General features: G+C 39.1%; 1 protein-coding gene across 8 annotated transcripts in view; it reads left to right on the top strand.

Annotated features, from left to right (window-relative positions):
- Nucleotides 1-5,229: 5,229 nt before the first annotated feature.
- The window catches only part of NCOA1 (nuclear receptor coactivator 1), a 259,770-nt gene continuing 238,001 nt past the window's right edge, over nt 5,230-26,998 (top strand). For all 8 annotated transcript variants that reach the window (XM_057497397.1, XM_036881618.2, XM_036881617.2 and 5 more), the window contains exon 1: nt 5,230-5,608. The gene's annotated coding sequence lies outside the window, so the exon portion shown is untranslated. The remainder of the gene's footprint in view (nt 5,609-26,998) is intronic.

The raw sequence follows: 26,998 nt of genomic DNA, 5'->3' as shown, positions 1-26,998 counted from the left end.
TTATTTCATTTAATCTTTGCAACAATCCTTGCTAGCATCCTGTTTTACAGATGAGGACACTGAGGCTTGGAGGTATCTAAAGTTGTTTCTTCAAGGTCACACAGCTAGCATCAGAGCCATTTCAAACCCAGGTCTCCTAACTCTAAACCTAGTCTTTGTAATGTCTTTACTTCAAGCAAATGTACAAATTAAAGACTATTCAAAGGAAGAGTGGCAAAATTCATTTTGTGGGAAAGTGGCAGGCTCATGCACTATAGGTAAGACTGTAGATTGGAACAATTTCTCTGGAGGTGCGTTTGGCAAATATGAAGTATAAAATTTTAACCATATACCCTTTGAGCCAGCAATTAATCTAGGAATTTAACCTAAGAAGATAAATTTCAATCTGTGCACAGAGGCATACATTAGAATTACAGCATTATTTGTAAAAATAAACACACAAACAAAAAAGCAGAAACAATGTAAACATTTTCAGTAAGGGATTGTTTAATTAAATGGACAAAGAGACATACAATGCAAGAGTATTCAGCTATTTTAATGATGAAAATAGATCGTATGGTTAAGGATACCAGATTATCAATGAGCATTTATGGTGGTGTTCCTTTATGTAAAATCAAATGCCTTACTGTATTTATATGTGCAAACATACAATGTGTGGAAAGGTATTCACAATGTTTTTCTCTGGCTCAATAGTTTTGTTTTTCACTTCTTTTGAATCTTTTATGAATTTGTTTCATTATTACAAAATAAAAAACTATTTGAAAAAAAGAATGTCCAAGTTAGATCAGTTTTTGCTTCAGTAGCTGGAATGATTTCACATATAATAGCCAGATGTCTTATACAACTGGGAATCTATTGTGCTGTGGAGAAAATTAAACAGGTATGTTATAGATCCTTGTCCTATAAAGTATGTTTCTATTCTACCAAAGGATTATTAATGTGTGTATTATTACCATATGGGCCCTTATTAATGTATGGACCTGGATTAAAACCAAATCTATCTGGGCGATAAAAGTTAAATGTTGACTTACATTTTCATTTTAAAAATCCCTTCACAGCACTTTCATCTAATTGGAGTCAGTTCTACTTGTTGATTGACATTGTACTTTGGGAGTAAAGGAACTTACATTTAAATAGTTGAAGTAAACGGATTTCAGAGAGGTTGCTGTGGAGTTCAAGAAGTAAACCTTATTAATACATTTTTTGCCCCAGTATACATTTTTCCTGGGGTGAGGGTTAGTTGGAATTAAGGAAGTGCGCCCATTTAGGAAGAGTAGATGGAGCCAGTGAGATGCTGAAAATGACCAGAGAAGATAAGACTAATTGGGAGAAATAAAAGTGAGTTATAGGCTCATGAAAAGTTGCTCAACATCACTAATCATCATTTACAAATGTAAATCAAAACGAGATACCACCTTACACCCATTAAGATGGCTACTATCAAAAAAACAGAAAACAGCAATTATTGGTGAAGAGGTTGAGAAACCAAGACCCTTGTGCACTGTTCATGGGAATGTAAAATGGTCCAGCCACTGTAGAAAACAATATGGAGGTTCCTCAAAAAAATTAAAACTTGAATTACCATGTGACCCAGCAATTCCACTTCTGGGTATATCCCAAAAGAATTCAAAGCAGGGTCTCAAAGAGGTATTTGTATGCCCATGTTCATTGCAGCATCGTTCACAATAGCTAAAATGTGGAAACAATCCAAGTGTCCATCAATGGATCAAAGAATAAGCAAAATATGGTATATGTATACAATGGAATATTATTCAGTCTTCAAAAGGAAGGAAATGCTGCAATATGCTACAACATGGATGAAACTTGAGGACATTATGCTAAGTGAAATAAGTCAGTCATAAAAAGACACTCTATGATTCCAGTTATATAAGGTACTTAGAGTAGTCAAAATCATAGACAGAAAGTAGTTTGGTGGTTACCAGAGGCTGGGGGAGTTACTGTTTATGAGGTATAGACTTTAATAGGTATAAGCAGATAGAAAATTAAGAGTTATGGAGATGGATGGTGGTGATGGCTATACAACAATGTGAATGTACTTAATACCACTGAACTGTATATGTAAAGGTGGTTACAATGGCCACTTTTACATTATATATGTATTTTAACACAATTAAAAAAGTGGATTATAAAACAACCAAAGTGTCCATCAGTAGATGAATGGAGAAAGAAGACATGGTACATATACACAATGGAATATTATTCAGCCATAAAAAAGAAATGCTTTTGTAACAACATGGATGGAAATAGAGGTTAGTATGCTAAGTGAAATAAGCCAGGCAGAGAAAGACAAATACCATATGATTTCATATATTTGTGGAATATAAAAACAAAACAAAACAAAATGAGCAAAATAGCAGTACACTCATAGACACTGAGCAGTGACTGGTAGTAACCATGGGGAAGGGGTTAGGATGGGTGGTGGGAGGGTGAGGGGGATAAAGGGGCACAAAAATTCTCAGTTGTAATATAAGTTGGCCATGGGGATGGTAGTACATCATAGAGAATATAGCCAGTAACTCTGTAACATTTTCCTATGTTGACACATAGTAACTGTGCTCGTTGGGGTGAGGATTTAATAATGTGGGTAACTGTTGAACCACTGTGTTGTATACTTGAAACCAATATAAGATTGTATATTGACTATACTGCAATAAAAATAGTGGATTATAACTGTTTTTGCAAAGTAAGACACTCCTTACTTAAGAAGGAGTGTCACTCTAGAAAGAGTTCTTTCTTTAGCATCTGTGGATGGTTATGGCAATATAAATGATACCTTCAGTTTCATTCATCATTCAACAAAATCTCAGGACTGCCTGTCCTGAGAATGTTTTAAAGTTAATTAAGACACTGAGCCATAGAGTGGTGGTGAAGGGAAGGTGGGGTCCTGGAAGGAGATGCAGGAATTAGTAACAGTTGGAAGCTATGGAAACAAATGAAGCCAATCTAAGTGAGAGGAAAAGAGGAAGAAAACCCTTGAGGATACCATATTTTATGGTTTTGTGAAAAAGGAGCATCGAAGAAAAGTGCTAGCAAAGGGAAGGTCAGAAAACAGAGAGAAAGGAGGATGATGTAGATGACAGGGGAGGAGAGGAGAGTTTTAAGGAGTTCACAGTATCAAGCACTGTAGAAAGTCCACATGATGGGAGGACTGGAGTGGCCACTGGATCTGGCAATCAGGAGAACAAAAAGTATAGCCCCAACAAGGAATAGAGTTATCTGTACAGGTGGCTCATTTATAGGCACCTTCACTGTCTTGCCAATGGGTTTCAGTCCAGGGCAAGTTCACTATGGATTCAATATGACCAAAGAAATGACAGTAGAACATTCTTGGGGTGAAAGGGTTATACCCAACTTTATTTCCACAACGGTGGGTTAATCACTAAAATACCATTCACTCAGAGCAAGTCTGCATGCAGGAAGCCAGTCCCTACCTCTGGACCTCTCTGCCTGCACAGCCATCCTCTGGGCCTCTGTCTTTGGCGCTGCCACTGCTCTGCTCTCCTGTAACCTTGCAGCCATGCCACCATGTCGCCCAGATCACTGGGCAGGGCTTTGTATATAGAGTCAATAACTGCATTGCCCATATGTGTGTAGTGAGCTAGCCAACCAGGGCCAGGTGAGAATCCTGGCCACAGGAACCTTCATTTTATCCACATCCACACACAAGTCTGGACTGGACTAGTCTGGGAGGTAAGTCCTACAGAAGGGAGCTCAACTGGTGAATAAACTGGTATAGCCCTGGGACTTACCCGCTTTTATTGGTGAGGTGGAGGGAGTTGGCGGGGAATGGATGACTCTGCAGGTGGTGAGATCCTGCTAGACTAGGTGAGGCCAAGATCTAATGAAGTACACCTAGGGCCCCAGTAACAGGTCTTTGACAAGAATCAGCTGAGTGAATATATAAATGATAAATGGATGGATATATGAATGAATGTGGGGTGTGAGCTAAAGATTGCTTTATGAGCAGGACAGGAAGAGGAGGATAATCAAGAGTATGGCAGTAAATGATAGCAGAACTGCTCCTCGAAGTTGCCTACTGCCTCAGAGAGGTACCAGGAAGGTTGCTGTTTTCCAGACAGTCAGGTTTCAGTGAGAAGGGGTGTGAAGGGTTTAAGGATGTACAGAATTTACTTCAGGACAGGAAACACTGGAGACAAACAGCAGAAAATGCTGGGAGACAGGAGCAGCAGGACAGAATTGAGATAGGGGAAGAGAGCTAACAGAATAAGGGTGCAGGAAGGGATAGATGTTTGCTTCACAGAGCACTTCTGCAGCCAGAGAAACATTCTTCCTTAGGGCGACCCGGGGAGACACAGGTATTCTACTGTCAGCCACTGGAATGAAGGATGCTTTCCAGATAAGGCCATCACTGCTCAGAAAGTCAGTTCAGCAGCTGTTTGATTCCTCTAATGACAAGGAGGACTCTACTTCCGGAAGTAGTACTTCCATTACAGAATAAAAAAAGCTGGTAGAAAAGAAGAAAGGTGTGGGCCCCTTGAGGGGAGAGCTCTGTCAATGACAGACATTTTAGGTAATTCATAGAATGGCAGAGCCAGACATGTCAGTCAGATCTTTTCATCTATAAAACAAAGGGGGCAGATGATCTTTCTTTTCTCTTGTCTAACAACCTATGAAATCGTCTAGGTAACAACCTCCCAATTTTACAGAATAAAAAACGAGGCCCGCGGGATGCATCTCGCTCAAAGTAATACAACACATTAGTGGAGGGGCAAGCTCTCCTCAGTTGTACTGGGCTTCTCGCCGCTCCACCACCTTTCCTGAAAGAGAGCGGCGGGGAGCTGCAGGCCGGGCGGCCTAGCTGAGAGCACCCTGGGGCTCGAGGCGGCTTCCCGGCTGCAGTCAGAGGAACGCCCCGAAGGGAGGGAAGAGAGGGCCTCCTTTCCCACTCTTCGTTAGGACGCCGGCCGGGGCGGGACCACCGCAGCCCTCCTTCGGGTGGGCGGCCGGCAGAGGGCGAGGGGCAGCTCCCCGCTCCGCCGCCCGACAGGCGGACAGCGCGCTGCCCCGGGCGCGCCGTCGGAGCTCGCGGGCCCCGGGCAGCCAAGGCTGGGCCGGGCGCGAGCGCGCAGGGGCAGCGCGGCAGGCGGGGCGGCGGGGAGCGGGCGGGGAGCGAGCGGGGCGGGGCGGGGAGCGAGCGGGGCGGGGCGGGGCGGGACGGGGCGCGGAGGGGGCGGGGCCGCGAGCGGGGGGCGGTGGCGGCGGCGGCGGCCGAGGAGGAGGAGGAGGAGAACATGGCGGCGGCGGAGAGCGGCTGAAATGCCTGTTCTTCAGGCCAGGCGAGCGGCAGTCTGACGCGATTCGCCGAGCCCTCTCCTCAGACGGCTGGACCGCGGCCTCGAGCGCCTCGGCGCCCTGTTCCCTGCTGCTCCTTCGAGCGGAGCCTGCGCCGGGTTCGTCCTGCATCCCCCTGCGGAGGGACCCCTTGCTCCGGAGGAGGGGGCCGGAGAGCCGCGGCGGCGGCGGCGCGCTCCAAGCTCGAGAAGCAGCGGAGGCCGCAGAGGCAGCGGCGCCACGGTCGCGGGCGAGCGCGGCGCCCGCCAGCGCGGCCCAGAGGAGGCGACGGCAGGTGAGTGGCGGGCGGCGGGCGCCGAGCCTCCGGGTGGGTGCAGCTGTCACGAGCCGCGCGGCCGCCGCGGCCCTAGGGGGCGGGGAGCAGCTGGCGCCCCCCCCGGCCCCCGCTCTCCTTTCTCTCCACTCGTCCCCCCTCCCACTTTCCCCGAGTTCTGCCGCGGCCTCGCGCGGCTGGAGGGGGCGGAGGTCGCAGCTGTCACGGGCACCAGCTGGGGGCTGCGCCCGCGGGGGGGGAGTTGCTGCAGCAGCGCCTCGTCTGCCCCCTTTCCCAGTTGCCCTGCCCTAGTTAGCGCGGACAGGGCGAGCATCCGCGGAGGGTGCGGGAGGCTCGCGGCTGGCCGCCCGGCGTGGGGACAGGCGCCCCCGGCCCGGCGCTCCCCGCTGCCGCCGCCGCCGAGAGGGGGAGCCGGAAGTCGGCGCGGGCGCCCCCCGGCCGGGCGAGCTCGATGACCTTGGCAAGCCGGCTTACCTCTTCGAGTCTCGCTTGCCTGGACTGCGAAATGGGGATGACCATGGCGTGCCTTTCCGTAAGCGCAGCCTTCGACGGCACTCTTGTTGACCCCGGCACACTTGCTTTTCCTTTTCCCGACAAGGGATTTCAGGGGAAGAAGTGGGATGGATAAGTGAGATTTTTCTGTTACTGCTAGGGTTTGGTCCTTTCCTAGGATTCTGCTGAAAGGACCTAGGAACGGGAGCAAGCACGTTGACTGGACGATTGGGAGGTGGGATTGGTTAATGGTCAGCGACAGAACTCCAGCCGCCCTCTGGTCTCTTGGAAAATGGAGAAACCGAACACCAGGGTCCGTAGTCCTTGCTACCCAGCTTTGGGGTTTTTGTTTTTTTTTTAAGCAGTCACTCCCATGGGCCAGACACTGCCTCTGCTGACGATGTTAGAGGGAAACGAGGGTTTGACAATAAAGCCTGTCTGTGCGACAAGGAGAGCCCACGGGGCTGTGGCTGCAGAGTTTGGTGGGGAGGTAAACTTTAAGGTGGAGGATCTTTTAGCCTTTCGTGCTTGGCTCTCCTCGGTCATTCTAGAGGCGTTGAGAGGCAGGTGTCCTTGTGGAGAAGGTGACTTTTTTTTCTTTTGAGAGGGTGAATTTTTAATGTCGAGTATGATGATGGTAAATGAAGGGTTCTTGAGTGAATTGCAGTCCCAGCACCCTCTGTTGATGCCAAGAGTAATCTCTGTGGTGATGATTTGTGAGGGTTGGGGCTTACACTTAAGTGATTAAGAAATCTTTAAGTGTCAGTGTAAAACATTGCTGCCGTGAAGCTTAGATTGTATGTACTGTTGAACGGATGGATTTCAGGGGTTAAATTTATTTGAGGTTTGTCTCCTCTTCTGGAATTGTTTGGAGGTTAGGCTCAAAAAAAAGTTGGCCAAAGGGGCCTCTCAGCTTGTTTCACAGAAGCTATGATGTAGTAGGAAGGGGGTCAGATTTCTTCATGTTGTGAATAATGTGAAAAAGAAAGTATTTGCTTGGGTCTTTTGGCTCTTGAACTAGAAATAGTTTTGGGCTAAAGGTAGCAGTGGGGTTTGATTCAGCTTTAAAAAATGGGCGTTCTTTGAACTATTTGTTAGAAACTAGATAACAATTGGAAGTGTTTCTTACTCAGACTTTATGCTTTGGAAACAGTGGATCAAAAAGTGGGCCTGAATAGAGAATATATGGCTTGGAGAGAAAAATGGAGAGGTGCTACTTAAAAGAACAGGTGTTGGGTTTGATTTTTGTTGATAATTGTGCATTTCTTATTTATAACATTAACTCACAATGAAGTTTGATTTTTAAGGAGCAAATCTTGACTTTTATATAGTTTATAGTTAATCTCTTCCCCATTTCTTTCTGAAAAAATCTGTAGGGTTATGTCTATTAAATTGCTTTTTGTGTGGCTTAAGCCAAGGGCGTCTTTTCAATCTGCATTTTTGGGTAATTGGTTTTATTTTTAAAAAGTGCTTGATGGAACTAATGGTGATTATTCCACTTAAACTGGGACTATAAAGACAATGCATTTTCCTCCCTCTTTTGCCAACATTTGTTTTTCTTCCTCAATTTTAGGGTTTCATTTCTAGAATTCTGGGCTGGAAGGAGAAAGAGCAGTTTGTATAATCCCAAGAACTCACTCTTGCCAGGAAGCTGTAAGGGTAGCATGAAGTGGGTGTGATATGAAGACACTGCTACTGTTTAAGACATTTAACTGTTGAGAGAGTCTAGGGTCAAACTTTAATTTTTGTTGAATTTCCTGTTTTCTGTGTATGTGCTAATCTTTTGGTGGGCAGAGGATTGGGTTGCTATGGTGCTGACTGGTATGTATTATGAAAGCATTGGCAAAATGTCTTGCTTTTACTCTATAGGGAATAGAGGTAAACAAGCCTAAATAATTTAAAGATGTTGTTCCCAGGATGGAATGTTCTCTGCATGTACTCTTGATCCTGCTAATCCAGGGATCGGTCTTCACCAGGACTAAATGTTGAGTAAGTGATGAGGGTGGTGTAGAGGTGCTGAAAGGTGGAGTAGGGGAGAGAGGATATGGGTCATTCCTTGACAATCTTTTCTCTAATGGACTGTATATCACAATATTTCGAATTGTTTTAAAAGGACATTTCAGTCCTCCCTTCTCTGTTGTCATCAATTCACATTCCTTTTCTTAGAGAGATACTACCTTTGGGGCAGGTGTGGGGGAGGTCAGTACAAACACACATCACTGAGTAGAATCCCCTACGTCTTGCAGAGTACGAAGAGATCCCTAGATGCTCATTATTGTCTTGGAAGCAATTTTAGTCTTCTACATATAATAATCACAGGAATTCTCAGAGGGCCATCAGCTGCTTTCCTGGCAGAGGTCCAGAACTTGTGGTTGGCTTCTTTTTACATTACCTGCAAATATTTGGTGCAGAGGGCCATGTGGGGTTGGGTGAAAATACATGCGTTTCAGGACTTGAATGATAGAGTACTATATATCCAATCTGGGTTGCAGAGCCATACACATTTCTCCCCACCTTGTACAACTTTCCTACCCATTTGAACTGACTAGATTGTAGGAAAGAACTCTGTCTCCGAGGTTAAGGACTGACTCAGCTCTTGGTCACTGGTCACTGAGGATGGGCCTTGTGTCTCTGACCTCTTTTCCTACCATTGGAGGTGAGGTCTAGTCATTTCAGACCTTCTCTTCTCCCTCCTTTATACTTTATGCTTTGTGCCTTTCTCTTTTCATATGGGGTCAGAGGTCATAAAATGGCCTAGTGGCAACTGAGTACTGTTCCTTGGTTGCGATGTTTAAGAAGGAAGCGCGGACATTTTTCTTTAGTTCTGGACAGTGTTTTATTGGTATGCTCTATGTGGATTATAGATACTTAGAATATAGAATATAGAAATGATTAATTTATATTTCAGCATGATACATGGTTGAATAAAGATGAATTATTACAAAACCCTGATGCCAACATATAAGTCCAATTCTGAAATGCAGGTAGAGTGGGTGGTTTTATGCTTGCTTCCTTCCCCATACCTCCTATCTGCAACACAGTATTTCTGAGGCTTCTTGAAGTGATAGGCTTTTAGAAAAGTTTAATACAGTTATTATATTTTGAAGACAAATACCTTATGCCAGAACAGAAGCTAGAGTTGCTTGAGGAGGTATGGAAGACTTGAAATGAATTAGCCTAGTCACCCTCATTTTAGATACATTTTGATCTGATCTACCCTCATGGTTATGTTTCAGTGGGGAGGGCAGAGAAATTTGGCTTTACTAAGAAGTACTGGACCTGGCTGGACCATTGGGAACAGACAGATCTCACCAATAACAATAGGTGCAAGCACAGAAGTGAGATACAACACTAACAGGACCAGAATTCTAACACTGTATTATCCAATGCTTCCAGAGTGATATTTCATTTTTGCCCTTCTGGCTTAGAATTTTGAGGCAATTTTTAAGCTTCTTTCAGATAAGGAGGTTTGATTTTAGACAAGGAAGGTTTCATGGCTCTATACAGAGACTTAGTAGATGTAGTCTCAGGCTAGTTATATCACCACACTAAACCTCAGGTTTTCGTGTTTAAAATTGAAATAATGTGATAAGGAAAATATTCAACACAACCGTCAAGGTCAGTAAATCGCTTTTTTCCTCTGGTTGGCAAAGTCAGCAGAGCACCTCCAGCTCTCTCCTCCCCTCCTTCTCTGGGCTCCTCTTTTGTTCTGCGTATGCCAAAATGCCACATACCAAAATAATATAAATTGCTCCCCTTGCGTGTGCTCAGGGCTCAGACCTTGGGAGATTACTCCCCTCTGAGTCCACCGTTGTAAAATAAAACCTCAACACTCCAAGACCTCCGAGTGCCGCTTGGTTCTCCGTTAGCGATCCAGTTCAGGTTTTCCAGTATTTTCTGTAACGAATGTACTTATCCTTATATTGTTGTGAGCTTTAAATTAACTTACATTATGTAACAAGGCCTAGCATGATTACTGGCACATAGTAAGACTTCAATAATATTTTTCTGTATTTCCACAGCCTAACCCATCACCAAATTCTCTGATTCTTTCCTCTGCAGTTTCTTGGATTCCCCCCTTTATTTCTGGTTCTACAATCTGGTCCTCCTGTCATTTTGCACATGGAGTAATGAAAGTCACATTGATTTTGTGAGACTGGGTTTCTTTATCATTAAATCAGCATATTGGCCTGATTTCACATTTCTTCTTGTGCTAAAGTTCTGTGATTTGTAGGTTTATAGCTGTTTGCCTGCATGCATTTGCCTAATTAATCCTACACAAATGCTTAAATAATTCTTTCCTAAAATGTTTTCTGATGTTATTGTTTTTAGTGGAGACTTTCTGTGGACAGATTTATCAAATATAAGCCATTTAAACTGTTCTTAAATTTCTCATTCTAGAAAATTTGTTGCAGATGGCATGTACAGAAATGCTTTGTAAAGTGCTATACAAGTGAAGAAGGTATTTTAATCACCCATGGATATCTTGCTTGATTTTTCATGTTTCATTTTCTTTATTTAAATTGTATTTCCTGACCTTCAAAAAGAGAGTCAAAATCGGTTGTCAAGAAACCTTAATTTTTATCACTACCTTAGCATCAGTTATTCTGTTCTATATAATGAATTTCTTTTTTCTTTTCTTTTTTTTTTTTTTTGTGATTCTCTTTTTAGTGTATGTTGAGTTATTTTTCCTGATTAGATTGGAAAATCCTTGAGATGGCATGAACCACAACATTTAGAGTAAAGAGGCCTTAAAGGTAATTTAGGACAACCTACTTAATATTATAGATGAGAAGACTAAGGCCAGGCAACTATAGTAATTGTCATGGGCTAAGTATTCAGTGGCATTACTTGGGTGAGAAACCAGGGATTTGGCTTCCAGGCTTCTTTATGAATGTTACTCTTGTATTTGAAGTTATGACAAAAAGATTTAAAATTTTGAGAAATCTAATAAGCTTTTGAATAATGTGTACTCAAAAGAGTATTTTTATTTTTTGGCCCAGAATTGACTGTCAAATGTTATAATAAGAAATTAGCCAGGAATTAAGGCTGCTCTCTTAAAAACTACAAAAGGAGAGAAATGTCTGCTTTTTTTGTATGGCCCTCATTTGGAGTCAGCAAATATTTATTGAGTGCTGTCTCTAAGACTCATTGTACTCAGATACTGTGCTTGCTCACAGAGTACATTTTACAAATGAGGAAACAAGATTTAGGGAGGTTAAGTGGCTGGTGTAAGATTGCACAGCTTGTATGTATCAAGGGATGATACTTGAGTCCAGGTCTTCTGAACTGAAATCACAAGCATACCTTTAAATTGGCTTCTTTCCAAGCATGTTGGCATACCTGGCCACTTTGTAGCCCTCTAGTCCTTTCTGGACTTTCTTTCTGTTCAGTACATATGCAGTGGAGACTCCTGCAATCTCTGTGCTTTCCTGTGACCCAGGAGCTGTGTATACCAATTACTTAATGATTAAGTGTCACTTTAGGATTTTTGTACTGTTTCTGATCTCACCTTTGTACTTTTAGTAATGTTGATTCTTTGGTGCTTCTATCCATGTAACCTTATCTTTGAGTGGTTAGTTTTGGATTCTTAGCAATAAAAAAATTCTGCTTCTTAAGTTTTGTTAGTCCTTAACTGGCTGAAGTTTAGATTTTTTTTGTTTTTGTTTTAAATAAATTGTGTGGTCATTCTTTGTGTTTCCATTTGTACTGTGAATGGTTGATCTTATTCTAGTACTTTAATATATTTCATCTTAAATTTTTAGTTTGCCTATGTGGTTAAGATATTTACCTGCTTTTATTATTAAGCATAGATTCAATTGTTTAATAGTATCTGTTGTGAGTGTGTGTGTATGTATGCAAAGATATCACACCATACGTGGTTCACCCTGATAGTTTAAGGATAAAAATGTCTTTGCTTTTTGAAACCACCTGTATGTGTAATACTGGCTTTTTACTTTGGTGACACTATTTGTTTGGAGGAAACCAGGGAAAAGTTATTTGTTCTGCAAGATCTAAGTCATACCTCCCTCTCCGTTCCACATGGTACAGGAAGTCTGTAATTGAATTTCTAAGTAGCCACTCAGTCATTCATTCAAGACATACGAGTACCTACTTTGTTTGAGATGCTGTTGTTAAAAGATAGGGAAGTTAAATGATAAGATACAGATCCTGTTCTTAAGGAAATTATGACCTAAGAGAGGTGATAAGATGAAAACACACATACCTATGATACTAATTGAGTGTGATGAGTGCTGTGAGAGAGGTACTGAAATAGTTCTTGGAGGGTTCAGGAGAGAGAGCAAGTATTTTCATTTGAGAGGGATCACAGTGAGTTTCATAGAGGGCTTGGTGGTACACAAGAACATTGAAAGCGGTGGGTGATTTCTTATAGCGAGGATGAGGAGAGCAGTATATTCGGGAGGATTCAGTAGCAGAGATGGAAGGACAGAAGAGTTTGGGATTATTTAGGGAGTAATGAAGGGAGAAAGTGCAAGTAGCGTGGCACCATCTGAAGTAGGAGAGGGAACCAGGTGTTCTAGGTGCAGTTGTAACACTGAAGGATTTTAATGGAGGGAGGTGGTGGGGAACAGTGAAGTATGTAGATCTGGATGAAAATGAGAAATGTCAGTTTTCCAAACTTACATAGATCTTTTTTTGGCAGGTTTTATACCCCAAATTTTATATTTTCATAGTTTTTGAAATGATTCCATATGTAAGGCTTACCACACTGGGAACTTATTCAGTCATTTTAATGTGTATTTGAGAACAGACTATGTGTTTTTTTTGGGTAGAAGTTAGTACAAAATCTTTTTCACTGGCTTATACTTTTTTTTTAAAAGCAGTAGCTATTTTTTTTAAACAGTGTATTAGCATTTGGCATTCTTAAGATGATGCAGTGACTTGTATTTTAAGTGTAAAGAAGTTACTTCCTTATATAAATAGAAGTGTATTTCAATGTGTGAGATTGGTCATGCAAGTTGAAAGCCCCTGCCCCTGTATAGTTCATGATTAATTTTACTTATTTATTTATGCCCTGCCATATTCCAAAAAGGTTTTAAGGCAGGATATGTCACGAAGAGTCTTGGACCTTGTTTCAGCCGTTACTTGACTGAACTGCTACCCAGCATTACACTGAGGGAACAAGGTTGAAGACAACTGGTCACAGAATATGCTGCCCTTGTGTCTTTTGCCAAGCTGGTAGCAATTCAGAGATGGAGACAAATGTAACTGGAGTTCCCTTAAAGTTTTATAGCATGCACAGGGAATTATTTGGAAGGCACTGATAAGGAGCTTTGACCCTTGGGAGGCCAGACAAATTTATAGCTAGTAAGGTTTATATAAAATTATCTGGGAAATGGGAGAAATATTCCAAGTCTGTAAGGAGGTTTCCTTACTTTCAGTCTGTTGGGTTGTTTTACAGTTTATAGGGGCCTGGGTACCTGGATATTCAGATTTATTATTTTAAATAGTAGACTCTTAACATACTTTGTATTGCAGTAGGGAGTCACCATATAGATCCTTTCTATAATATTTCAGAGAGGTTAACTGGTCATCTTGAGGTAAAGGTATTGTCTAGCTTAAAGGTGACTTACTCATTTTTCTTACACAAAGACACAAATGTTCCAAGTTTGCTGATATTTTCTGTGATAAGTGGCTGTAAATAGTAGCTATTTATGAAAAATAAATTTGCTTAATCTGTCCCTTGGGGATGATGATGGTAAGTTCTTTTAACAGTGACTCAAAAAGTAACTACCTTTCAAAACATGGTAAAATTCAATGTTATGGAGAGGTTTTTGAAAATGGGTATTTGGAACTACTTCTCTCTTAATTGGATTTAATTAAAGGTAAATTTGTTTTTCATACCTTTAAGAACATTTTTATATGTACCCTTGAACTTAGAAGCAAAATTTTCTAACCTGCATGAAAACATTAAAAAAGGGGCATTTAGTGGTTTTGAGACCATCTGCTGAAAATATAAAAAGGCAATACCATCTGATAAGTTAGTAAGAACAACTAACTGATTGTCATCGGGGAATATGAAAATGCACTAGCTGGATTTTAGCAAAACCTTTGCATAAATGGTGAATGGGATTGAAAATTGAATGTCATGTTTTATTTAATGCAGCAAGTGATGCAGTTCTTCCCCTTTGGTTTTACTCATCTTTGTAAAGTATGATTTTTGGCTATGATAGCCACTAAAACCAAATAAAATACTTATTTATTAAAAAAATGAACTAAATTTAGAACCAGACTTTCAGGTTGCTGTATTAAAAAATGTGAAAGCAAAATAAAAAATTAACAAGCCATGTCAGTCACACTGCTCTCACCAAAAATAGTGGTATTAACAGTATTTATTAGGAAGAGCATGAAGCTCTGTTATGTAAGTAAATAAATGTTTAAAAATTGTTTATTATAATAAATGTCATTTTTTAAATTCCCATTTTTATATGCTTTACAAGATACGTCATTTATTGGTCTGGTGTGCAGTGGCTATAAATTATAAACATATATGGCTTCCTGTTCAAAAACTTCAACTGTGGGGTATATGGTAAAAATGGTAATCACTGTTTTCATGGGCTAAGAGTCTTTAGATAGGCTTTATTGGGGGGGTGTCTCTGAACACTGAAATTATTTGCAAAGTTTTGTGAGTATTCATTTTTCTGGGGAGAGGGTCAATAGCTTTTACCAAATTCCCAAAAGGGTCCGTGATCTCCTCAAAGGTTAAGAACTTCTGTTAAGGACTGGGACCTCAGTAACTCCATTCATCTAGTCTAACCCCCTGCCAAATTTAATGGATATATCTGATGTCATTACTTAAGCCTGCTGTATGACTGGATCTGCCGTCTGTTTTTCCATTTTGCAATAGATGTGATTGCAATGCCTTTGGCCTTTACAGATGTTTGAGCTCTATTTGTTGCATAACTACCTGGCCTCTATCACTCAGGTACTTTTATATATCATTTCCCACCTCCGTCCTGTCAAACCCCAATAAAAAAGAGTGGACCTATAAGTGTGGAAATGGGAATGCATGTATTTATAGCAGAGGCAGTATCAGTTCAGGCTGCTTTTATATTTCATTTCCCACCTCTATCCCCCTAAACCCCAATAAAAAAAAGTGGACCGATGAGTATGGGAATCAGAATGCATGTATGTATAGCAGAGGCAGTATCAGTTCAAGTATAGGGAAACCCTGCTCTGTGGGCTGGAATTCACAGTTGCTGCGCTTTTAACCTCTTCCCAGCATCTAAATCTCATTTCCCTAGAGTCCTTAGGGTCTGATTTGACAAAATGCTAAAAACACTTTCCACATTTTATCAGCTCCTTAGATCTGTGCCTTTTTCTCCTCACTCTCATCGTTCTAATTTAGGCCTAATTATTGGGATGGTATCCAAAGTTGTTTCGCTGTCCCCATTGAGTTCCTTCTTCAGTCTGTCCTAAATTTTGTTTTGGAACAATCATCCAAGTTTTTTATTTTCTTAGTGTTATTTTGCTTAAAAGCCTTCAGTGGTGGCTCATTATTGTCAAGTTAAAATTGTTCCTGGCCTGGCATTTAAAGCTTTCCAGTGTCTGACACCAACCTGCTTTTCTGGCCTCACTGCTCACTAGTTTCCCCCAATAAACTGTTGGATATAAAATTGTCAGTTTACTGTCCCCTGAACATCCCTTAGGCTTCTCTGTTGCCACCCTTAATATATTCCTTTCCCTGGAGTGTTCTCCCTTATCCTACTACCTTTTGACAGTCTATGTATCCTTTTAAAGCTCAACTCAGATTTCTCCTTGCTTGTTCAGTGTTCGGAGTATAAAATTTGAAAGTAATCTTTTCCTTATATGAACTTTTCCTTATTCATTTGACACTTTAAATTGCCTTGTACTGTGCAGAATTTTTTGATTTCACGTGTCCTTTCTCTGAAATTAGGGTATGAAAATGGCAAAAGAGGATCATGTTTTATATTTTGTCCGCTGCAGTGTCTTACACACATAGATATTAAAATATCTGCCAAGTCATATTAATTAAATCATAATGCCACGTATTAAGGTACTTAGCAATAGACCTCTTTTGTATGTTTGCCTAGAATACCCATACATAATATCTAGGGATTCTCTTTACTGTATTCAGGTTGTTTGGGAAGTTGAATCGGGAATCAGATATTGCTCAGAGAGCATGTAGTCCTACAGCCTAAGAAGTTGGCTGTTAAGGGTTATGTTCAAAAGGCTCCTGGGTAGCCTGTGCCTCACTGTTCTCAGTGTAGAGCTCTACCTGCCATGGATAACAGACACTTATGTTCTTCCCTCTCTCTCCTTACCCAAGCTGAAGACATAAATTCCTAGTTTTGAGGATTACTGCATGTCTGTTTTAATTTTTCAACACATTCTTCTCAATAAAACAAATTTTTATTGAATACTTGTTTGAATGGTAATGTGGGGCACCGTGAAGTCACTGTATCCTAGGTTTCCTGCCTTTCAGGGAGATTATAATCCCTCTAGGGACTCTCATTTGCTTTATACCATACATGAGTTCTTTAAAAAAATAAAAGATGTTACATTACAGTTATTATAACTAGTAGAGTTAGTTGCTAACTGAGATATGTGGAAACTCCTGTAGCACTTAACTATTTTTAGCACTCACTTGAAATTTATTATCATGTATATTTGTTTCTGCTTTTGCTTGTGTCCTTTCCCACCAACCACATTGTAAACTAGAGGGTTGAGGGCACTTCTTATTACTAGTTATGTGCTGGTACCACAACGCTTTCATGCTGCTTTACCCGTAGTGCACATGTGTAAGAGTGTTAATGGGGAAGCCAGGAGCCTAGCATGCTCTGGATAGGTTTCCTGGAGGAAGTGGGATTTGAACTGTTTTGTAGGGTTTGGAATGCTGCTCATAGCTTAGTCCCGTGGAACATGAAAAAAGTCATCAAAGTGAAGAAGTGTTTTTGTGTGTAAGTTTAAATAGGATTGTTACTACTAAATTTATGTGTAAGTTTAAATAGGATTGTTACTACTAAATTTAATTTTTAAAAGAACTTGTAGTATTGAATGGTATAGACCTTGGGACAATTAATGGAGAACTTTTAACTAATGTTGCTGCTTTATGGGTAAGAATTATAAATTGCTTTAATTTAGATGGTTTGCTATCATTTTTGGAGTAAATAATTGAAACACATAGGAAGTGTTTATTTGGCTTCAGTAAAACTAATCCAGAGTTCATCTACATACACTGTTTGGCTGGTAGGATTGCAAGGTGAGAAACGTGAGAGAGGCATAATGTGCTTTCAGATACTATTGAAGAACTTTAGCTGTCTGAGGATTTCATACAATTTCTTAGATCCCTGGAGACCTTGTCCCTCTCTCTTACCAACATACTGCTTGTTAATTAAAGTCTGTTTTTTCTGTTTTCTATTTCTTTAAATGCTTGGTTTGATAAGGTTGTCGTTGAAATGTTGGTCAAATATGCAGGACTAGGAAGCCCAGACCCTTATTTATACACGAGACTTATTTTTCCCCTGGTTTTATTCCTAAATTCATCAACCCTGAACTCTTTAGACCTTAGGCTTTCTTTCTGACTGCATTTTAATACTTTTCTCCTTTTTAAGTTGAAAAATAAACCTATATACAACTATATTCTAGCAACAAATTCAAAGAAATGGAAGTATATAGAGTTAAAAGGTGAGGGTCTGTATAGTGCATTATATGGCAGTGTTAATTTAGGTTGTCTACCTAGGTAGATAAACTCCCCCACCTGCCGTTGAGGTTGCAGTATCCTTCCCCTTGGCCAAGGGATGAGCAAGTGACCTAGGCTTCGTTTGCCATTAACGCTTCATGCCTTAGACACAGTGATTGCTGCGGGATGACCAAAGCAGGTTCAAAGCCCCCTTCTTTGAAATAGAAAAATATGCGTTGGATGAGGGATAGGCTCATTCCAGTGGAATTGCTAACTGATACAGAGTGTGCCTGACCACATGAAGGAAGCCTGCCTACCATAGGAAAGAATGTGGCCAGCTTAAGAGAGTGATGGGCATTTAGATACTCAGGTTTTTCTGTTGCTAGCTATGTTTTGGTAAACATCCTAGTTTTTATTTGTTTTTTCACTTGTCTGAGAACATACCTATGGAATTAATGGTTATGCACATTAAAAAAATTGATGTCCTTTCAAATGTTACTCTAAAGAACTGACTGAAGCAGATAGGCTCCCTATCACACATACACACTCACAGATGCATAATCACACCCGTTTGCATGCATAAGCACAGGGAGTCATTGGAGTTTCTAGATCCACTTAAGCCTTAAATTAGATCACCCTACATTTCCCAGTTAAGTGAGCTAATTAATTGCCTAACTTGTGCTGGTTAGAATCAGGTTTCTGTCTTTTGGACCTTGACAGAGGTTTGACTGATTCAGACCTTTGTTGGCATCCTTCCCTCCCTCCCTCTCTTGCACACATACAAACAGATAGGATATTTTTTGAATTGTTATAGACTTTTTTAGCTTAATGTCTTTGGAAGCTTTCTATGTTAGAATATGAAGGAGCCATTTTATCTTTGCATAAATTGTTACATAGTATTACATTAGCTGTATAGTTTAATTTATTACCCATCTCTTTTGATGGGCATTTAGATACTAATTTTTTTCTGTTGCTAGCTATGTTTTGGTAAACATCCTAGTTTGTTTTTGCACTTGTATGAGAATATACCTATGAAATTAATGGTTATGAATGTTAAAAAATTGATGTCCTTTCAAAATGTTACTCTAAAGGCTGTACCAGTTTATACTTCCACCAACAGTATATGATGGTTGCAGTTTTCCCCCACTTTTATTAACTGTGGATATTATCAGTCATTTCTATTTTGGGCCTATCTGATGAGTGAGGAGTGAGAATGACATAACAACGTTGTAACTTGCAGTCCCTGACTATTGATAAAATTGATCATCTTATCAGATATTTATTGTATATTGTATTTCTTTCTGTAAGGTTTTCTTACTCATATTCATTTTACCTTTTGGGATGCTTGTCTTTTTTTATTGCTTCCTAACCATAATATGCTTATGATGTAGTTGTATTTATACTAACTAGGAATGGCCTTTGTAGGCAGCTTACCCTGCTATCTAGTTATTTCAGAAAGATGAAAGAAATATCTACTGCTCCAAACCTGTATCGTGTATATATATTTTTTACAGATAACTCTGGATGCATAGTTGGTTTATATCTGGTACCTATATATAGCTGCCCAATTCATTTAATTAGCTCAGGTGTACATCTCTCAGTTGGATGCTCTATGGATGCTTAATTCAGGTAATTTTATGACTGAAATAAACGTTGGGATGCTCCTGTTATGAGAATTTTCCAGATCAGAATCACTGTGACTACAATGAGTGGTATAGAACTTGGGGAGTCAAATGACGGTTTGTCCATTGGTGCAGAATCAGAACCACTTTCGGAGGAAAATTTCGGCCCTGTAAGGAAATAATTTTCTAGGCTCAACTCCATAGAGAGGTGGGTTGGCTGCAAACTTAGATATCTTTAGTGATTAGGTTCCTTAATTTTCCTAAGAGGATATTAATCTGACTCTGTACTTGATTGACTGTGAAAGTATAGTGTACCTGTAGTTGGTAATATAGAAATAGCTTTCACTCCATTAAGTATGTAACTGCTTACTTTGCTGCCCAATTCTTATCAAAAAGCTAGTAGCCAGAAATAGCACTTTGGTAATTGCTTAAACACATTCAACCCATTGCTTTAGAAACAATCTGTTTTTTACTTGGATCAAGAAAGAACAGCAGACAACAAATGTTGGCGAGGATGCGGAGAAAGGGGAACCCTCCTACACTGCTGGTGGGAATGTAAATTAGTTCAACCATTGTGGAAAGCAGTATGGAGGTTCCTCAAAAAACTAAAAATAGAAATACCATTTGACCTAGGAATTCCACTCTTAGGAATTTACCCTAAGAATGCAGTAGCCCAGTTTGAAAAAGACATGCACCCCTATGTTTATCGCAGCACTATTTACAATAGCCAAGAAATGGAATCAACCTCAGTGTCCATCAGTAGATGAATGGCTCAAGAAGATGTGGTACATATACACAATGGAATATTAATCAGCCATAAGAGGAAAACCAATCCTACCATTTACAACAACGTGGATGGTGCTAGAGGGTATTATGCTCAGTGAAATAAGCCAGGCGGAGAAAGACAAGTACCAAATGATTTCACTCATCTGTGGAGTATAAGAACAAAGAAGAAAACTGAAGGAACAAAACAGCAGCAGAATCACAGAACCCAAGAATGGACTAACAGTTACCAAAGGGAAAGGGACTAGGGAGGATGAGTGGGAAGGGAAGGATAAGGGGGAAAAAAAAGGGAGCGTTACTGTTAGCAGACATAATGTGTGTGGGGGCACAGGGAGGGCTGTACAACATAGAGAAGATAAGTAGTAATTCTACAGCATCTTAACTACGTTGATGGACAGTGACTGTAGTGGGGTATGTGGGGGGGACTTGGTGATGGGGGGAGTCTAGTAACATAATGTTCCTCATGTAATTGTAAATTAATGATACCAAAAAAAAAAAATTCCAGTTCCAGAAAAAAAAAATGACAGTAATAGAGATTTTATATGTGGTAAATGTCACATGTCAGAAGTTACTTAAGAGTCCTTGGTGAATATGAATAGTGATGTCCTGGGTTTTACTCCATGGCCATATATGCAGGCTTAGTAGAGATATTTCAAACTGAAAGAGTATATAGTCAGTTGTTTGTTTTTCCTAAAAGGATGTTTATTGAAAGTAGGTGAAGTGTCAATTGAATTTTTCTTATATATTTCTCTAGCTGGATAGTGGGTATGTTATACATGTTAAAATTACTTTCAGTACTTTTTTTTTGTATGTCTGAAGTATTTTATAATTGATAAAACAACTAATTCTTTAGTGGTTGACCACTAATATATTCATGTGTAATAGGCAAAGAAAGAATGTAGGTATGAAGTTAGTGCTTTTAGATCCGACCTTCACTGATTTGTTATCGATTATGATAAATTGGTAATCAGTACATGGAGAACTGTGTTGAGAGGAGACCTGTGTCCATTTCCAGCTCAGCAGCAGAGGGTGTTGTGACTGATGACTGATATCTGCCTGCAGACCTGCGGAGTGTAGATATGAGTATGTTCTTTGTTTTTGCTAAACCTTAGACTTACCACAAAGCCCCAAGGCTTGACCAGGACTCATTTTCTTGGTACTGTGCTTCTTGCAGTCATTCTGTTGTTCTGGCAATGAATCATATTGCCATACTAGATTTACTGTGGTGAAATATTTAGGATTTCATTGTGATATTCCCAAGGAAGATTTCCCATTTGTTGTTACTTTTATTGAGATTAAAGTCACATATGATAGTCATCCTTTTAAAGGATACAATTCAGTGGTTTTCAGTATATTCACAAAGTTAAGCAACTATCATCTCTAATACCAGATTATTTATTTCATTACCCCAAAAAGAAATCCCACAGAATCATGATATTTGACTTTTCCATTTTGACATTTGGCTTCTTACATTTTGCATAATGTTTCCAAGGTTCATTCATATTGGAGCATTTATCAGTACTTCTTTCTTTTTATGGCCAAATAAGGGTTGGTTGTATGGATATACCACATTTGGTCTATTCAACTGTTGATGGACTTTTGGGTTATTTCCACTTTTTGACTATTACGGATAATGCTGCTATCCATGAAAGTAAAAACTTTCACATACAAGTTTTTGCATAGGCATATGTTTTCCTCTATTTTGGTTATTATGTACCGAGGAGTGGAATTGCTGAGTCATAAAATAACTCTGTTTAACATTTTGAGGAACTACAAAACGGTTTCTAAAGTGGCTGCATGATTTTATATTCCCACTAGCAGTGTATGAGGGTTCTGATTTCTCCGTATCCTTGCAAATATTTGTTATAACACTTTTTGATTCTAATTATCCTAGTAAGTGTGCGGTGACATCTCATTGTAATTTTGGATTTGCATTTCCCTAATGACTAAGACATCTTTTTGTGTGCTTATGGGCCATTTGTACATCTTTCTTAGAGAAATGCCTACTTGGATCTTTTGCTTATTTATTTTATTTTATTTTGATTTTCTTTACCCCTCTCTTTTTTTTTTTATTAAGGTATCATTGATACACACTCTTAGGAAAGTTTCACATGAAAAACATTGTGGTTACTACATTCACCCATATTATCAAGTCTCCCCCATACGCCCTTGAAGTCACTGTCCATCAGTGTAGTAAGATCTTTTGCTCATTTTTAAAGTTGGTTATTTGCTTTTTATTATTGAAATGTAAGATTTCTTTGTATAGTTTGGATACAAGTTCCATATCAGCTATATGATTTGCAAATATATTCTCCCATCATTTGGATTGTATTTTTTACTTTTTTGATCGTGTCCTTTTAGGCACAAGGGTTTTTAATTTTGATTAAGTCCAGTTTATATATTTTTACCTCTTGTGCTTCTGGTGTCATGTTAAGGTCATGAAAATTTATGCCTATTTTTTTTTCTAAGCATTTTGTAGTTTCAGCACTAACATTTAGGTCTTCAATCCATTTTGAGTTAATTTTTTAAATATGATATGGGGTAGGCCGCAATTCTTTTTATAGTAGAGGTAAAGCTCATCTTCTAAATACACACATCAGCAAGACATTCTGATTCACCTCACTTGATAATATTTTAATCAGTATATGATTTTCTGCCACTTCATTACTGTCGCCTCTGACTCCCTGCTAATGAGTATTTTTTTTGGCTTAGAGTTTCTATCCCAAAGCCATATTATGGAAATATTTGCTTATCATAGGATGTGAGAATTAGGAGGAAGTTTATTGATCATACATTCCAACCTCTTCTCAGAGTAGAGCCTTCAGCATCTATGACCGAAGGGCTTTCAGAATCTTCTTGGATACTTTCAGAGATGATTAGTTCACTGAATTGTGTTGTACTATAATACAGTAGTTACATTAAGAAATCTTACCTAATCAAAAATCATTTTATAAATAAAAAATGTTTTACAGTGTAGCACAGAAGGCAAATAGTGAATCTGTGGCATCTTACTACACTGATGGACAGTGAGTGCATCGGGGTAAGGGTGGGGACTTGACAATATGGATAAATGTAGTAACCGCATTGCTTTTTCATGTGAACCTTCATAAGAGTGTATATCAATAATACCTTAATAAAAAATTAAAATAAAAAATGTTTTAGAGAGAAGGTGATTATTGAACTTTTTGGGTGTATCACAGTTTTATTTAGTTATTTTTCCTGTAGCAGTTTAGGTTAAAAGGAGTTGGTGATTTTATTATGTATGGACTGAAAGTTTGTGCCACCCCAAAATTCATATGGTGAAGCCTTTACACCCAATGTGGTGGTATTAGAAGGTAGAGCCATTTGGTGGTAGTTAGGCTTAGATGAGGCGATGCAAGTAGAGTCCTCATGAAGGGATTGTTCCTGTAAGAAGAGACCAGAGAGCTTGGCCCCTCCCACCCCAAGCATCTAAGAATACAGCAAGAAGGCAGATGTCTATAAACCAGGAGGAGGGCCCTCCTGAGACCCAGAATCTGCTGACACCTTGACCTTGTACTTCCCAGCCTTCAGAACTGTGAGAAATAAATGTTAGTTGTTTGAGCCACCTAGTCTATGGTATTTTGTAATTGTAGCCCAAACTAAGACATTTTATAATTAAATGAGAGCATTTTATCTACCTGCACAGTAGAGATGCTTTTATTTTTAAAGCAATTGAAATCAGTTTTAAAAAGCTAATGGTTAGAATGTTTATTCTTTTATTTAACTGGAATATTGCCCTTGGTAACAGCCCCCCATTTTATCAATGTCCTCTTAAAACTCAGGGTCTAAAATTAAATTCAGTACTTCACTTATGTGCATAGTAGTACAAAGTAGGGTCGGCTGATAACTTTTTGTGTTTCCTTTTCATATAACTCAGAATTAAGCCGTTTTTGGTAGTTGTATCATCTTTGTCACTTACACTGAGCTTGTGATCAAGTGAAACCACTTTTCAACAAGAGTTACTGAGCTGCATTTCTCATTTCTTTGAAACATGAGTTGTTATGAAAGTTGATTTACACCTACAAATTATCTGGGCTTTTCTTTATGACTTACTGGCTATGTGAGCTTAGCCAAGACACCCAATTTCTTTGACTTCAATTTTTTAATTATCTACCAAATGGGGATCATACCACAATTTAGGCAGTGTTGTTGAATATTTAATTGGATGATTTGTGTCTGTATGTGCATATGGCTATAGCCCTCCCAGATGGAAATAGATCTTTCAAAAAACAGTCTTCCAATATAGGTGCTTCTTTGCTAGCTTTACTTACTCTTGGTCATATATTAACTACTTGTTCAATAGAGTCCACCCAGTTCAGATCTCCTTATATCCTGAATTGATAGGAAATATTTCAAAAATGAAGAAGAAAACAAAGAATAGTAGATGTACCATCTACCTAAAGTAATTGGATCTCAATATTTTGCTCTATTCACTTTGGATATATATATATATATATATATATTTTTTTTTTTTTTTGGATATTTTTTTAAAGAAGTTAAACACTGTGGAGTTGAACCCTCTGTGTGTCATTCTTTCTCCATTTTCTCCCCTTCCCCATTCCTCAGAGGCACACAATATCATGAGTATATTTGTTTCCATAAATAATGTAATTATTTTGCATATTTTTAAGCTTTAGATACAGACTATACTACAGTACGTTATTGCAATATGCTTTACTTCTCAGTATTTTTTGATTGCATGACTACACCAGGATTTATTTGCCCATTCTCCTTTAGGTAGTTTCCAATTTTTTATTCTTAGACAGTGCTGCAGTGAACATTCCTTAAATGCCTCCTGTGAACATGTGTGACTTTCCATAGAGAGCATGTAGGGTGTATGTGTGTGTGTAGGATTGGAATCACCGCTTGAGGAGTATATGCTCTTTCAACTTTGAAGTATAATTTGATGTTACTTAGTAAAATATACCAATTTAGATATACTGTCAGAATGTGAGAGTTTCACTTCCCTACATTTCCTCCACCAAGTTTTAGCATTATCTAAATTGAAATTCATCAGGTTCTAGGTGGTGAGCAGTTATAAGGTTCAGCATTTTCTCTGGCCAACTCTAGAAGTACATGGTGTTGTGCTTAAGGAAACATTAAACTATGAAATGAACAGGCTCCTCAAACTGTGTGGCTCACAGTCATATAAGCATCGGTTGTAGTCTTCATTACCTGTATTTTATTTGGTGAAACCAGAATGTTGACCAAGTAAAGTAAGATTTTAGTGTCTGATGATTGTGACTTAAAATGAATATTAACAGGTTAATAAAATTAGTATAGGATACTGGGTAATAAAATATAAACAAATAGAAACTTAAAATTTCATGGTGTAAGATTTTGACATTGAAAGACATCTGTGGTCATGTAATACAGAATAAATATGGCTAAGTGTAGTATAATAAGTGTTCAGCGAATCTGCTTAAGAAGCAAGTTTGCAAGCCAGAAGTAAGAGTGCTTATCACACCTTGCTCAAACTCTGGGCATCAGAATAACTTATAGCTGTCAAATCTGGTTTAGTGCTGAGAAAGAGCTTTCTTTTATTTAAAAAAAATTTAATATTAAAAACATGTTCCTGTGAAATTCCTAAATTATTAAAGGTGCATTTAGGAATAATTTATTTCGGGGGACATTTATTTTGGCACCATTTGTTAAATTTATTTCTCCATTGGTATTTTGAGAGATTGAAGGTAATTCATGTTATAGTAGTTGGAGCAAGGCTGTCTGGCTTGCTTGCTTACTTGTTTTTGTCCCCGTATGTTATGAAAGGAAAATGGAATAGTGTGGAAAACAGGGAAAAATACAAAAGTAGAGGGGAGAAAAAAACCACAGAGTAAATATAATGAGCACATAACTAACCATATATATAGTTCTATCCCTAGACAAAAGCTCTTAATATTTCAGTAGACTTCTGAAAGTTACAGCCTGGATTTATAATTTTATTCAGAATGTTTTGGTGTTTTTTCCAAAGCAAATAACTGTTCTTTAACTCATTGGATCAGCAGTAAAAACAACAAACAAACAAAAACAACAAACAGAAGGCCTCAGTGAATCTCCTCCAAGAAAGAAGTTACTCTTCTTAGCTCTGTCACTGAGGACTAGCCCTAGCAGCTCAGCCGGCGGGTAATCACTCTGAGTTGATTGAGGAGTGCGACCTGTCTGCCGGTTTCTGGTTGGTGAATAAGGCTAAGTCTTGCTCTGCATGTTATAAAGGCACAAGTGACATGGATCCTGAGCTGTGAAATATATTTTTTCTCTTTATGAATATAAATAGGTTTTTCCTTTTTTTAATTGAGAGAGGGTATAGACTATACTATACTCATTAAGCTATAAATGCAAATAATTATATGTCACTTGTTAACTGAGCCAAACTGATGGCCACCCTTATGAAATGTTAATAATAATTTTATTAGTAGAGATACATATTTTTTTTTCTAAAACTTGGCCTAATTCCCTTTATTTTCAGTCTGGTATCTGACATTTTTCTCACTTTTCCCAGCTGTTAGTGTCATCTTTCTCCCTTTCTTTGTTACTCCCCCTGTTTTACATATTGCTATAAAACTGTCTCCCCAATCTTTTTCCACACTTCTTTCTGTTGAGCTATTTTTCATTTTTAAATACATCTTTACATATCAGTGGACCACTTTTTCCTACACACCCCCCTCAACCACATACACACACCACTTTTTTGGACTATACCATGTTTTAATATCTGTTGGATTTGAATGCTTTAACAGTAGCATGTATTCTGTTCCATAAGATACAAGCCTTACTTCTTACTATTGGCTTTAACTTGCCTCATGTACA

Source organism: Manis pentadactyla, chromosome 2 (genome assembly GCF_030020395.1).
Source record: "Manis pentadactyla isolate mManPen7 chromosome 2, mManPen7.hap1, whole genome shotgun sequence".
Classification (NCBI taxonomy): domain Eukaryota; kingdom Metazoa; phylum Chordata; class Mammalia; order Pholidota; family Manidae; genus Manis; species Manis pentadactyla.
This window is presented reverse-complemented; position numbering and strand designations above follow the sequence as displayed.